This window comes from Oryx dammah, unplaced genomic scaffold (assembly GCF_014754425.2).
Source record: "Oryx dammah isolate SB20612 unplaced genomic scaffold, SCBI_Odam_1.1 HiC_scaffold_10, whole genome shotgun sequence".
In the NCBI taxonomy this organism is placed as follows: Eukaryota; Metazoa; Chordata; class Mammalia; order Artiodactyla; family Bovidae; genus Oryx; species Oryx dammah.
The window spans coordinates 34,988,266-35,002,516 of NW_024070194.1; the positions used below are offsets into that span (position 1 = coordinate 34,988,266).

The 14,251-nt window shown below is 41.5% G+C and overlaps 1 pseudogene; it reads left to right on the plus strand.

Moving 5' to 3' along the window:
- Window positions 1–10,454: 10,454 nt before the first annotated feature.
- Window positions 10,455–11,492, plus strand: LOC120868919 (annotated as a pseudogene).
- Window positions 11,493–14,251: the final 2,759 nt, after the last annotated feature.

Below are 14,251 nucleotides of genomic sequence, written 5' to 3' on the forward strand. Positions count from 1 at the left end.
TCAGACCACTGATGACCAGTATGAAGATGACTGTGCTATTTCTGCATGTAGCCCCCTCCTTCTGTCTATAAAACCTCTTGCCTCCCCTAGAGGTTGATATCAGAGGCTGGCATCAGAAGCTGGCATCTGAAAAAAAGCAAACTTTTCTTTCCACCAACCTGGCCTGTTTATTGGCTTTTGAGCAGCTAAGCAGCTGTACCCCTCACCTCTTGGTAACACTGAAAGTGAAAGTCATTCAGTTGTGTCCAACTCTTTTCTGTATAGTCCATGGACTATACAGTCCATAGAATTCTCCAGGCCAAAATATTGGAGTGGATAACATTTCCCTCTTCCAGGGTATCTTCCCAACCCAGGGACTGAACCCCAGTCTCCCTCATTGCAGGCAGATTCTTCACCAGCTGAGCCACAAGGGAAGCCCAAGAATACTGGAGTGGGTAGCCTATTCCTTCTCCAGCAGATCTTCCTGATCCAGGAATCAACCAAGGGTCTCCTGCATTGCAGGCGGATTCTTTACCAACTGAGCTATTATCAGGGAAGCCTTGGTAAAATTAGGAGACTGAAAATATTGTATGGCAAATTCATTTAGTGAACAAAATTGCTGAGATAATTTCAAGTCTTCTGGTTCTATATACCCATCAACAATCTTCCCAAACTGTAATGTGTGGACTCTCCTAATATTGTCATATTATTTAGCTATTTTATTTGTATGCCTATTTGAGGTCTTCTCATTAACTAAACTGTAATCTCCTTGATGCTAGAAACTCTCATTAATACATCTTTAAAATCCCTGTATGATGTTAGAAAGTGTTCTAGTTTCATTCTTTTACAGTGGTTGACCAGTTTTCCCAGCACCACTTGTTAAAGAGATTGTCTTTTCTCCATTGCATATTCTTGCCTCCTTTGTCAAAGATTAGGTGTGTGGATTGCCTGAGCAAGTAGCACAGTAGCACCAGATAGTAAACAAGCATTGTTGTTGTTTAGTCCCTAAGTCATGTCTGACTCTTTGCGACCTCATGGACTAGCCACCAGGCTCCTCTGTCCATGGGATTTCCCAGGTGAGAATATTAAAGTGGGTTGCCATTTCTTCCTCCAGAGGATCTTCCTGACCCAGGGATCAAACTTGTGTCTCCTGTGTCTCCTGCACTGCAGGTGGATTCTTTACTCTCTGAACCATCAGGGAAGCCCCCAGTAAACAAATACCCAGTGACTAATAATGTTTAATGGGATAGAAATACATTAACACATAATGTGTTATACATTAATTCTTTAGATGGTAGAGGCAGTTTGTAAAGCAGGATGTATATGAATCCTATTACTGTAAAAAATATTTTTTCTATATATTTTTCTGTATAGAGACAGAAAAAAATGAGTAAAGGAACTTATATCCAACAAGTCTGTCATTTCTGGGCAATGGCTTATGGATAACATTTTGTGTGTTTCTGAGATTTTAATTAAGAGATTTCCAAAATTATACATACCCCAGTGTCCACAGCAGAATTATTTATAACAAAAAGATATGGAAGCAACCTAAATGCCCATTAACAGGTGAATGAATAAAGAAGGTGTTGTATGTACACACAGTGGAATACTACGCAGCCACACATAAAAAGGAATAAAATTCTACCATTTGCAACAACTTGGATGGACCTGGAGGGTATTATGTTAAGTGAAAAAAGACAGAGGAAGATAAATACTGTGTGTTATCACTTATACGTGGAATCTAAAAAAAAAAAAAGCTTATGGATAAATATAAAACAAAACAGAAACAGACTCACAGACATAGAGAACAAACTAGTATTTACCAGTGGGGAGAGGGACAAGACTGGAGTGGGATATTAAGAGGTACCAACTACTGTGTATAAAACAAATAAGCTACAAGGATGTATTATACTTCAAAGAGAATATAGTTAATATTTTATAACAATATAAATGGAATACAACCTCTAAAAACTGTGAATCACTGTATTATGCACCTGAAACTAATATAATAGTGTAAATCAGCTACACTTTAACAAAAATAAATTAAAAATTTAAAGAGACTTCCAAAGACTCAACAGCTGGCAGGTGTGATGTGCTGTGCTCTCTCACTTCCATCCTCCCCACTGCTACCTGATGGCTGTCAGGGTTCCTGTAATCACCTCAATTGGAAATGGACCAAAGGAACCTTCTCAAGTCCAGAATCTATATTTGTTAATATCCTTGGTGTCACCCCCTGTCTCAAGCTCTCCCAGTTGGGTTCCAACAGCTTGAATGAATGTACCACTTTTCAGTGATGCATAAATCTCCCTCTTAGTGCTGCTTGGTGTCTCCTCAGTAGAGGATTCTCAGAGGAGCATAGCAACTTCCTGGTCTTCATTCAAGAACTCTCCCAAATAGGGTGTGGAAGATCCCAGGTGATCCTCTGAGCAGAAGAGAGAGAAGTTCCCCATGGGGGCTTTCCATTCTACATCTTCTACCACTAACATGCATCTTACAATAGAGAAAAGTGCATTGTTAAAAGCATTATAACATATATTGAAAATATACTGAAATGAGTTCTTTGTCCAAGTCTTGCAAAGTTTGCATGCTTTTCCTAGTTTTTGGTTTTTTTTTGTTTGTTTGTTTGTTTGTTTGTTTGCTCTTTGGGAGTCAAAGCATAATCATCTTTAAATTGTCTATTCTGGATTTTTTTTGTTTGTACTTCCTCTCAGTTTCCTGGGATAGCTTTTTATCTCTACAATGACTGACATAGAACAGCTCCAGACATCTGTAAAAGGTCTTACCTAATTTCTTTTTTTTAAGTATTGTCTTTTTTTTTTAGTATTATCTTTAAACATTGCAAAGGGTTAAAAATCAAGAAACTATAGAGTAAGACTGGTTCCTCTTTATCATTTAGCAAATATTTGTTTGGTACCTTCTATGTAACAAGCCCTGGGAAAAAGTGATGAATTAAAATACACACTTCTCTTATCTTCTAGGAGCTTAGAATCTAGTAGCCTTCAATCTCACTCACCTCTCGAAGTGACGTCCCTTTTCCCCAGCTGTCATCTGTCTATGCTATTATTGTTGTTGCTACTGTTTAGTCACTAAATTGTGTCCAATGCTTCACAACCCCAGGGACTGTAGCTTGCTAGGCTCCTCTGTCCATGACATTTACCATTCAAGAATACTGGAATGGGTAGCCATTTCCTTCTCCAGAGGATCTTCACCACCCAGGGATTGAACCCACATCTCCAGCCTTGGCAGGCAGATTCTTTACCAGTGGGCCACCAGGGAAGCCTATGCTCTATGCTCTGTAAATTTTCCAAAATCAAAGTTTTGCATACACACTAAACAGAAATATCAGAAGGAAAGGAATTAGGGGAAAAGGAGAGGTTGCCTCACATACTGTCTTCCTAGTTATTGGTTTAACATCTACCTTTACAAGTGTATTGCAAACTCCATCAGGGCAGAGACTATATCTTTTCATTCACTGCTTTATCTCCAGTACATAGAACATTGACTGGCACAGAGGAGGCACTCAACAAATACCGACTGATTTGTTGAATGAATGAATGGACTTAGGAACATTGCCTGACAGGGAATTCACTGGCTGTCCAGTGGTGAAAGCTCAGCACCTTCACTGCCATGGGCGTGGGTTCAATCCCTAGTCAGGGAACTAAGATCCCACAAACTGTGTGGTGTGGGGGGAAAAAAAAAGATCATTGTCTAACAGATGTAGGTGCTCATTTATGGATAAATAGGTGGTCCAAGTAGATGAGTGGATAAGCATATAGATTAGCTAACAGTGGGGATGAATAGGTAAAAGGCTGGGAAGGTCAAATAGTGGATGGGTCAGGTGGTGGGGTAAGCAGATACATGGTTGGGTTGATGCATATGTGTGTGGTTGATTTTAAAAATGGAAAGTTTCAGTGCAGTTACCAAGATTCTTGTGATGTTCAGTTTGTAAAGAGGTTTGAATTTTCTCTAGTCAGGAAGAAATCACAGAAGCACCACCATACTTTGGAGCAGCGCAAGGCCTGAATATTCCTAAATCACACCCCGCAGCCAGGTCATGAGGCTCCATCAGCACACATGGTTCAAACCAGGTACATTTTGCTGCTCTCACCCATTCTTACTCCTGGCAACAGCATCTATTTACCCTTTGAAGAATCACCCACCCCTCCAAATATGATCTCATGAGTGTGCAATAACATAAGCTGGACTACTCAGATATTTTGAACCTGAAGCAGAAAAACACTGTATTTACTTCCTAGGGCTGCCATAACAAAGTACCACAGACTGAGTGGCTTAAAACAATAGAAACTTTTTATGTCATAATTCTGGAGCCTAGAATTTTGAAATCAAGTTGTTGACAGGGCGTTGCTCCCTCTGAAATCTAGCAGAGAATCCATTCTTGCCTCTTCTAGCTTCTGGTGTTTGCTGGAAATCCTTGGCCTCCCTTGAGTCTTAGTTGTGTCACCCCAATCTCTGCCTCCAGGGTCAGTCCCCATCTTCTCCCCATGTCTCTGTCTCTTCGCCTCTAATACGGGCACTAGTCATGTTGGATTTATCACCCTACTCCAGTATGACCTTGTCTTAACTCAGAGAATCTACTTCCCAATAAGATCACATCTGCAAATATTGAAGGGAGGATCTCCACATATCTTTTGGCCAATACAATTCAATGCCTAACAGACACAAAGCCTGAAACCATTTGTCTGAAAAGAGAAGCCTAAAGTGATTTGATCCCTATAATGCCTTGGTTCCTGTCCTTTCCAAAGTCTAATGGGCAGCTTTTCCTTGAGTCTGTGGACTGCAGCTACTTAACCACATATTTCAATTTTATTTGTTTACTCTTTTAAGACAGAATTGGTTTATGTTGTCTACAACCAAAATATACTAACAGCTAGACCCAGTCCTTCAGGACAAAGGGATCGGGTGTGGTGCACACACAAACACACACACATGCACAGTCACCTGTCCTTCGACCCTGATGAGTGAGCTTGTCAAGAAGAGGCCAAGGGGTTCCTTTGTCAACTCAAATGACAACAAAATGTCTTTTCCTGTACATTTTACTTAACCTTGGTGGCTCAGACAGTAAGAATCTGACTGCAATGCAGGAGACCCAGGTTCGACTCTAAGTTGGGAAGACCCCCTGGAGAAGGAAATAGCCATCCACTTTAGTATTCTTGCCTTGGAAATCCCACAGACAGAGGGACCTGGCAGGCTACAATTAGTGGGGTCACAAAGAGTCAGACACAACTGAGCAACGAACAGTTTCAGTTTTCCTCTCCTTCTGTATTTTAGTTTAAGAATCTTGAACAGTTCGTCAGCTGGATTGTGTTGAATCCTTGTTTAAACTTATCATAAGGGTATTGTGAAAACTAACTAGGGGAAAGAGGTTTGAAAACAAAATATGACTAACGAAGTGTTATAAAATAGTGAAGGCCATATCTTTAGTTGATGAGGACTGAGAGTAAACTGTAGATTCAGAAGACTCCTGTTAAGGGTCAATTTCTTATCCTTCTGTATTTTCCTTTGTAAACATTTTTATTACCTGAAACTGCATTATATTTGTATTTATTTATTTACTTGCCTATAATCAGACTTTCCACTAGAAGACAAGCTCCCCTAAGTGGAGACTTGACTTCCCTAGCTGAAGTCTCCATAATGCCTGGATAAATGACTGAAAGAAGCTGCATTGTCAGCACTGAAGACAAATTGCTTAACCTGAGTGTTTGTGGTTTGCCAACTTATTACAGGAATTGAGATGAACTAAGGCTAGTAATAGGCTTCCCTGGTGGCTCAGACAGTAATGAAGCGCAGGTAATGAAGCTCCTGCCTGCAATGCAGGAGACCTGGGTTGGATCCCTGGGTCGGGAAGATCCCCTGGAGAAGGAAATGGCAACCCACTCCAGTACTCTTGCCTGGAAAATCCCATGGATGGAGGAGCCTGGCAGGCTACAGTCCATGGGGTTGCAAAGAGTCAGACACAACTGAGCAACTTCTCTTTCTCTTGTCTTTCTTAAGACTAGTAATGCACAATGTAGCCTGGAGACCAGAGGCATTGGCACCATCTGGGAGCTTGCTGGAATGCAGGTTCTCAGGCCCCAACACAGACCCACTGAGTTAGAATTTGCATTTTAACAAGATACCCAGATGATTCATCTGCAAGATATAATTTGAGAAGCCTTGAATGTGAAAGGTGCATGCTGCTGCTCCTGCTAAGTCGCTTCATTCATGTCCGACTCTGTGTGACCCCATAGACAGCAGCCCACCAGGCTCCCCCGTCCCTGGGATTCTCCAGGCAAGAATACTGGAGTGGGTTGCCATTTCCTTCTCCAATGCATGAAACTGAAAATTAAAACTGAAGACACTCAGTCATGTCCAACTCTTAGCGACCACATGGACTGCAGCCTACCAGGCTCCTCCACCCATGGAATTCTCCAGGCAAGAGTACTGGAGTGGGTTGCCACTGCCTTCTCTGGAAAGGTGCATGAAACTGTTCATTTATTAAGGGAAATGAAACTATAAAAACATATACACAGACATTATCACATTATTATATTGTTGCCATGTGTCCGTCACTTTTTCACTGTGTGTCAAAAGACAGGTACCCTAAGGGCCTAGTAGAACATAATTTTTAATACAAGAGTGATAACAATGCATAATAATCTTAGAGGAGTTCTGATATACTGCTGGACAGAATATTAATGGACACAATCTTTCTGGTGAAAAAACTGTACAATCATACCAAAACTCTTTATTTTTTACTCATTTTTGTTTATTTAAACATTTGGATTCTCTGAGACTTAGTTGTGGCATGCAGAATCTTTTAGTTGTGGCATGTGGGATCTAGTTCCCTGATCAGAGATCGAACTCAGGCTCCCTGCATCAGGAGCATGGAGTCTTAGCCCTGAACCACCAGGAAAGTCCCCCAAAACCCTTTAACTTTTTACATACTTGCACAAAAATTTAGCAAGATATCCAGCAGAACCTTAAGTTGGAGGGCAAAGGAAACAATTCAGAACAGTAGATAATGGATTAAAATAAATTATGCTTACCCAAACAGTAGAAAGCTTGTAATCATGTTCAGTATATATGCACATATGTATTATTAGTACAATGACTAAGCAAGACTCATACATCATAATCTTTTAAAACTGTTTTACTTGTTTCCCATTCTGCCTGTAGACACAAGGAGAAGAGGTATTTATCTTCCCCTCCTTGGGTGAAAATCAGGGCAGCTTTTATAAGATATCTGGGCCCTCTTATATCATGAAAAGTACTCCTGACACTGGATGGTCATTAAAAAAAAAAAAAAAAGTTTGGTAAGGGATAGTCTAGTTTCATGTAAAAATTTAAATATCAACCTTCTTTCAAAGTTAAAACTTCTCCTTCCTCCACTTGTGCTTCCCACAGCTTCACCACCTACAGCACTAGTTCTTAAAGGAGGGGTAGGAATTTACACAAAGAAAGGGTCGAGGAGGGCAGTACAGACAGAAAGAACTGTGTAAACAAGGATGAGAAGCAACAAAGAGTGAAGAATCTAAGCTACTCCATTTTGTTAACAGAAAAACTCCATTTTGTAAGGTTCCAGGAAAAGAGCCTTTGGAAATCTAAGAGTCTTTGGAAATTCCCTGACCTCACCCCACCGCCCATGAGCCGATCGGACCCCAGACCAAAATCTCCTGACTTAACACTCAGGAACTTGTGGTCTACCTAGACAATAGGGACCAATCAAGAACCAACACGCAACCCTTCGAAAGAAAGTGACCAATCAGACATTCCCCTACCTAGAAATCCTTTTTCTTCCATGTATACTCCCTATATAAGCAATGTAATCCAAGACCCGGGGCTCCTCCTTATAGCCTCTGTGTCGGTATCGGTGGGAACCTCAGCTCGAGCTTGGTAATAAAAACTCTCTTGCTTTTGCATCAGATATCAGCTCCCTGGTGGTCATTGGGAGATTTCGCGACTTGGGCATAACAAGAGCACACCTTTCTCAGCGGACTCCAAGAAAACCATCCTGCTGAGATGGAGCCCTCTTAAATGGCAATAAACTCTCAGAAGCTGCCAGAAATTCAACCTATCAAAAGTAGGTAGAATTGAAATTTGCAAAAGGAATACTGCATGTGTGTGCCAATAGTATTGTGAGCTATTGAGAGCATTGGTTTGAGAGTTAAACGGGTCCAACTTCAAATTCCAAGTTTGCCACTTAATACCTGAGTGACCTTGAGCAAATTGCTTAAGCTCCTTAAGCTTTAGTTCCCTCATCTGTAATATGTCCCCTTAGGTTGTGAGTATTAAGTGACATAAGGCATGCAAAGAACTAGATACTGTGCCTGGAACACAGAAAGTACTCACCATGACTCAGGAAACTGAAAACTTGAGCTTATCCTCCATAGTGGTCAAGGATTGGAAGCAACTGTCATTTGCAATTCCTACTAAGAAGTTGAAGTTGCCATCTCCTGTTCCCTTCCCAAGAACCATTCTCTCCCCAGAAAAATGCAGGAGAGATATTCACTGTAGCACTGGAAGCCTTAGGACAAGACTCAGGCTCAAACTGGGCTCAGGGAAGGAAAGACATTTCCTTTAAGTAAGTACTTAGAGAAGACAAATTTTTAGAGACCAATGGAACTGGAGCCCAGAGAGCCCTTCCAGAAAGCTCTATAGCCTTGTGATCTTCTTAAGATGCTGGATAGAGGTCAGGGAAGTGAAATCCAATAACAACAGATAACATTTCCCACCAGCAAAGCAGAAGAGAAAAAGCAAGGAAAAAGGAGTGATTTAAAATATTTTTGAAAATTATTCATTTTAAATTTTTTAACAGGTTAAAATCTATACTTGATTGAAAGCAACAGATTCATACCCCATTCTTTGCCATACAGTGTCCTCTTATTCCCAGAGGCAAATATTTCTAATTCTTTTAGCTCTTTCTCCTGGGTGTTAAATCTATATCTCTATACAGTGGAACCTCATTACTCAGTTCCATATTTGAGAATTTGCCCAGCCTCCCCTGGTGGCTCAGACAGTAAAGAATCTGCCTGCAGTGCAGGAGACCCAGGTTTGATCCCTGGGTCAAGAAGATCCTCTGGAGAAGGAAATGGCTACCCATTCCAGTATGCCTGCCCAGAGAATTCCATTGACAGAGGAACTTGGCAGGCTACAGTTGATGGTGTCACAAAGAGTCAGATGTGACTGAACAACACACACTACTAGATAAACTTTATTTGTAACTCCAAAATTAATATTCAAGGTGCTTTTGCAGCAGACAACAAAAAATTTGAGTCATCTCTAACATGCTAGTGTCCAACTGAGGTGAAGCAAGATAGTAGACAGCTTTATAATTTCATGTCTCACACAGATGTCTTCAAAAATAATCAATAAAGAACTTCCCTGATGGTCCAGTGGTTAAGAATCTGCTTGCTAATGCAGGGGCCACTGGTTCAATCCCTGGTCTAGGAAGATTCCACATATCATTAAGCAGCTAAATCCACGTGCCACAACTACTGAACTCACTCTAGAGCCTGTCCTGGGCAGGGCTCTAGAGAAGCCAATGCAATGAGAAGCCTGTGCACCACAACTAGAGAGTAGCCTCTGCTCTCCAAAACTAGAGAAAGCCCACAAGCAGCAACAAAGACCCAACACAGTCAAAAATTAATAAATAAAATTTTTAAAATAAAAATTAGTTAAAAATCTACAATAGTCATATAAAAGAGTTTTATTTGACTCAAATTGAGGACTATGGTCAGGGAGACAGCAACTCAGATTAATCTGAGGAACTGCTCTTAGAGAAGCATGGTTTTCCACACAATCTTGTCATAACAAAGAACATCAAACAAGTCAGGGATACACCATTTCAAGTTTTCAAAAATAAATCAGCACATACACAGCAAGTTAATATGTCCTTGGCACCTAGGAAAGGAGTCTTATCACTGAAGAAATACCAGCATTGGCATCACTTGAAGACAGGCATTTCAACTTTATTTTTAATGTGGACATTCTTTACTTCTAGTCAGTACAATCTTTTCTTTAGTGATTAAAGCAAATGTACAATGTATGTTCAAGAGACCACAAACAAGCTGTTTTAGTTAACATAAAATTCAATTAAAATCATGATTAACCCAGAAACCAGGCATTCCCATACCTCAGTAGGTGAAATTTTCCATCCATTATTTTTCCCTTTTGATTGTAAATCTTTCTATAGAAAGCACTGATGATCAAAATATTTGTCCCCTCAATGCCAGGATGGTTGCTGCCTGCCCTGGGCCCATCATGTCCCTCAGTGCTAGGCTTCCTTTTTTGTTGTTTACATATGTATAGAGATCTGCCTAAGAAGGAGATAGCCTGCCATCCAAGTGAGGGGCCTGCGCCAAGAGGAGCCACAGTGGAACGAAGCCCGAGCATGGTGGGAGCCAAGCAGAACACAGCCCTGGCGCACAGAGGAGATCCTAATTCCACCTGGCCCACACTGCCAAGGCAGGCCTGGCATGCAGGAGGAGTGCCGGGTGCTCTCCATTCAGAGCCATGTCATCCACAGCTAGAGGGCAACTGGGTGGCCATGTTCCTGCTGCAGGTTTTGGGGTTTGAGGTGGACACAGTGAACTTTGTCCAGTTTTCAAACCACACAGGCCACTCTCGCTGGAAGGGCCAAGTGTTGAACTCAGATGAACTCCCCAAGCTGTCAGATGGGCTGAAGCTGAATGACATGAAGAAATATGACAACGTGCTCACAGGTTACATGCGAGACAAATCCTTCCTGGCCATGGTGGTGGACATGCTGTGGGAGCTGGAACAGCAGAACTCCAGGCTTATGTGAGCAACCCCATGAATGGAGACAAGTCGAATGGAGAAGACTCCGTGTACTTCCCTTGAGGACTTCCTTCAGGTTTACAGAGAGAAGGTCATGCTGGTTGCAGACATCATAACCCCCAACCAGTTCTGGGGCTTCCAGTGGTAAATAACCCACCTCCCAATGCAGAAGAACTGAGAGATGCAGGTTTGATCCCTGGGCCAGGAAGATTCCTTGGAGGAGGACATGGCAACACACTCTAGTATCTTTGCCTGGAGAATCCCATGGACAGAGGAGCCTGGCAGACTACAGTCCATAGGGTAGCAAAGAGTCAGACATGGCTGAAGCAACTTAACACACACAAACGACCAGCTCAAGACTGAGTTGCTGAGCAGAAGGAAGATCCCTAGCCAGAAAGAAGCCTTAGCAATGATGCACGTGCTGCATTTGATGGGCCCCAACATGGTGGTCATCACCACCTCAGATCTGCTGTCACCCAAGAGGCAGCAACTACCCAATCGAGCTGGGGAGCCTGAGGATGCTGACCAGTAATGGCTCTGTGGTGACACAGCACATTCATGCCAGGTACCATGTTCTGCAGTGGACAATCAAGTGCACAAAAGCCAAGGCTGGGGACAGACCAAAGCCTAGCCTGGCCTAGCTGAAGCTGAGAATGGTCCAGAGCAAAAAGAATATCAAGAACCCAGAGATCATTGTCCAAGCCACAGTGCTATGAGTGATGCAGAGACCTGCCTCCTTTAATGACCATCGTTAATTTTTCATCCTTGTGAAAAATGTAACGTCTACCTTAGAGCTGTGACTGAAATTTGATTTTTCTTTTATGAGGGAAAAAAAAAAGAAAGAAAGATTTGCCTGATTATTTAATTGAGGGAAGGCAGAGTGGGGGGTAAAAGTCAGACATAGCTAACTGGGCATGCAAAAGCATGCTAATTGGGGAACATTTTATAGGTGATGCATGCATGTGTGTGCTAAGTCGCTTGAGGCATGTCCGATTCTTTGCAACCCTATGGATTGTAGCCCGCCAGGTTCCTCTGTCCGTGGGATTCTCCAGGCAAGAATACTGGAGTGGGTAGACATGACCTCCTCCAGGGGATCTTCCCAACCCAGGGATTGAGCCCACATCTCTTATATCTCCTGTGTTGGCAGGTGGGATCTTTACCACTAGCACCACCTGGAAAGCCCTTACAGGTTATGAAAGTGAAAGTGTTAGTCACTCAGTCATGTTTGACTCTTTGTGACCCCCTGGACTGGAGCCCACCAGGCTCCTCTATCCGTGGAATTCTCCAGGCAGGTATACTGGAGTGGGTAGCCATTCCCTTCTCCAGGGGATCTTACTGACCCATGGCTTGATCCCAGGTCTCCTGAATTGCAGGCAGATCCTTTACAGTCTGAGTCACCAGAGAAGCCTTTATAGACTATGAATTGTATCAATTATGCTGAATTGTCACATAAACATTGTTACACTTGTTTTTAGCAATAACCTTAAAGCATGTCCTGAATAACTTCATAGCCAGCAAAAGAATAATAATACCTACTATGACAAACATGATCATTTGTAAAGCAAAGCAGGAAAAAAAGATCAGATGACCTTGTAGTCATTTCATCCTTTTGGGAAATTGTCTGTGTGTGTCTACTTTTCCAGGGTTGTTGATATAAATGCAACAAGTAGTGTGAGCAATAGAATTATTTCTTCCTTGTTTAACCAGAAAAACTATGAGGCAGTTCTATTATCCAATATTATGTGGGCTAAAGAATTTAGGGGTATCTGGTATGCTGCAGTGCATTTTGCAGTTTCCTCAACTATTTGACCAATGGTGGCTGATGGATTTCTAATCATATCCCTGTTTATACATACTCCTGCATTAGGAACCAAGATTGCCAAAATATTTTGACATGAGATGTCTTTTTAGCTTGCTAACATGGATCTCTTGACTCTGTAATAAAGAAGAAAAATGGATTCATCTCTTTACTTATGTATAGACAATGTAGTAATATATTATCCTAATAAACATAAACCTTCTATTTGCCAGCTAGTTAAGACTATGTGCCCATCTTTAGGAAGGTGGATCAGCTCCAATATCACATACAAAGGACAAACCTGGGTAAGCATAAGTGATCTCTCCCACAGTGCTTTCATTGCTAGCCTCATTAGCTGGAAGTTTTTTTAGCATGAAATTCAGCCATGGGTCATTTCTCTTGAAGGCTTTCCAAAAGCCATCTCTATAGTATTTGACATAAGGGAGTCACTGACATAATTTACTTGTGTTTTTTTCATTAAGATATTTGTTAATTAAATAAGAAACAGAATGAGGTGTCCTAAAGTAAGTTATGTCAAGTCTCTAAGAATCAAGGATCGTATCAAAGGAGGGACACATTAATATATAGAAGAATTTGTACCTGAAAGGTTAGGCCAGAGGGAGGTCAGTATAGGTGGATGGTAATGTTAGAAACATTTGAAAAGTCAGCGATATGGGTATTATGGTCTTGTACTATGGCCAATTGGTCTTGTACTAACAGAGGAATTGGACGGCAAATCCAACAATCAATTAGATTGCCTCTAGGAGTTATTGTTTTTGTTGTTCAGTCACTAAGTCATGTCCAACTCTTTGAGACCCCATGAATTGCAGGGCACCAGGCTTCCCTGTCCTTCAGTATCTCCCAGAGTTTGCTGAAACTCATTTCCATTGAGTTGGTGATGCCATCCAGCCATCTCATCCTCTGTCGCCCCCTTCTCCTCCTGCCTTCAATCTTTCCCAACATCTTGGTCTTTTCCAGTGAGTTGGCTCTTCACATCAGGTGGCCAAAGTATTGGAGTTTCAGCCTCAGCATCAGCTCTTCCAATGAATATTCAGAGTTGATTTCCTTTAGAATTGACTGGTTTGAACTCCTTGCTGTCCAAGGGATTCTCAAGAGTCTTCTCCAGCACCACAGTTCAAAAGCATCAATTCTTTGGTGCTCAGCTTTATGGTTCGACTCTCACATGCATGCATGACTACTGGAAAAAACAAAGCTTTGACTATACAGACTTTTCTTGGCAAAGGGATGTCTCTGCTTTTTAATATGTATGTATTACTGTCTAGTTTTGTCATAGTTTTTCAAGGAGCAAATGTCTTTTAATTTCATGGCTGAAGTCACTGTCCATGGTGATTTTGGAGCCCAAGAAAATGAAATGTCACCCTTTTTTCCCATCTATTTGCCATGAAGTGATGGCAGCAGATGCCATAATCTTAGTTTTTTGAGTGTTGAGTTTTAAAGCCAGCTTTTTCACTCTCCTCTTTTGCCTTCATCAAGAGGCTCTTTAGTTATACTCTGTAACAATTTTACTAAAGAATTTTCTTTTCATTCTCAGCATTAGGACAAAAGTATAGCTAGAAGCAAAACAATAACTCTCCATTTTGAATAGGAGGACAACTATTTAGTTCACAGAACAATTGAATTAGGAGGATGGGTCTTGCAGGCCCAGTGTGGATTCCT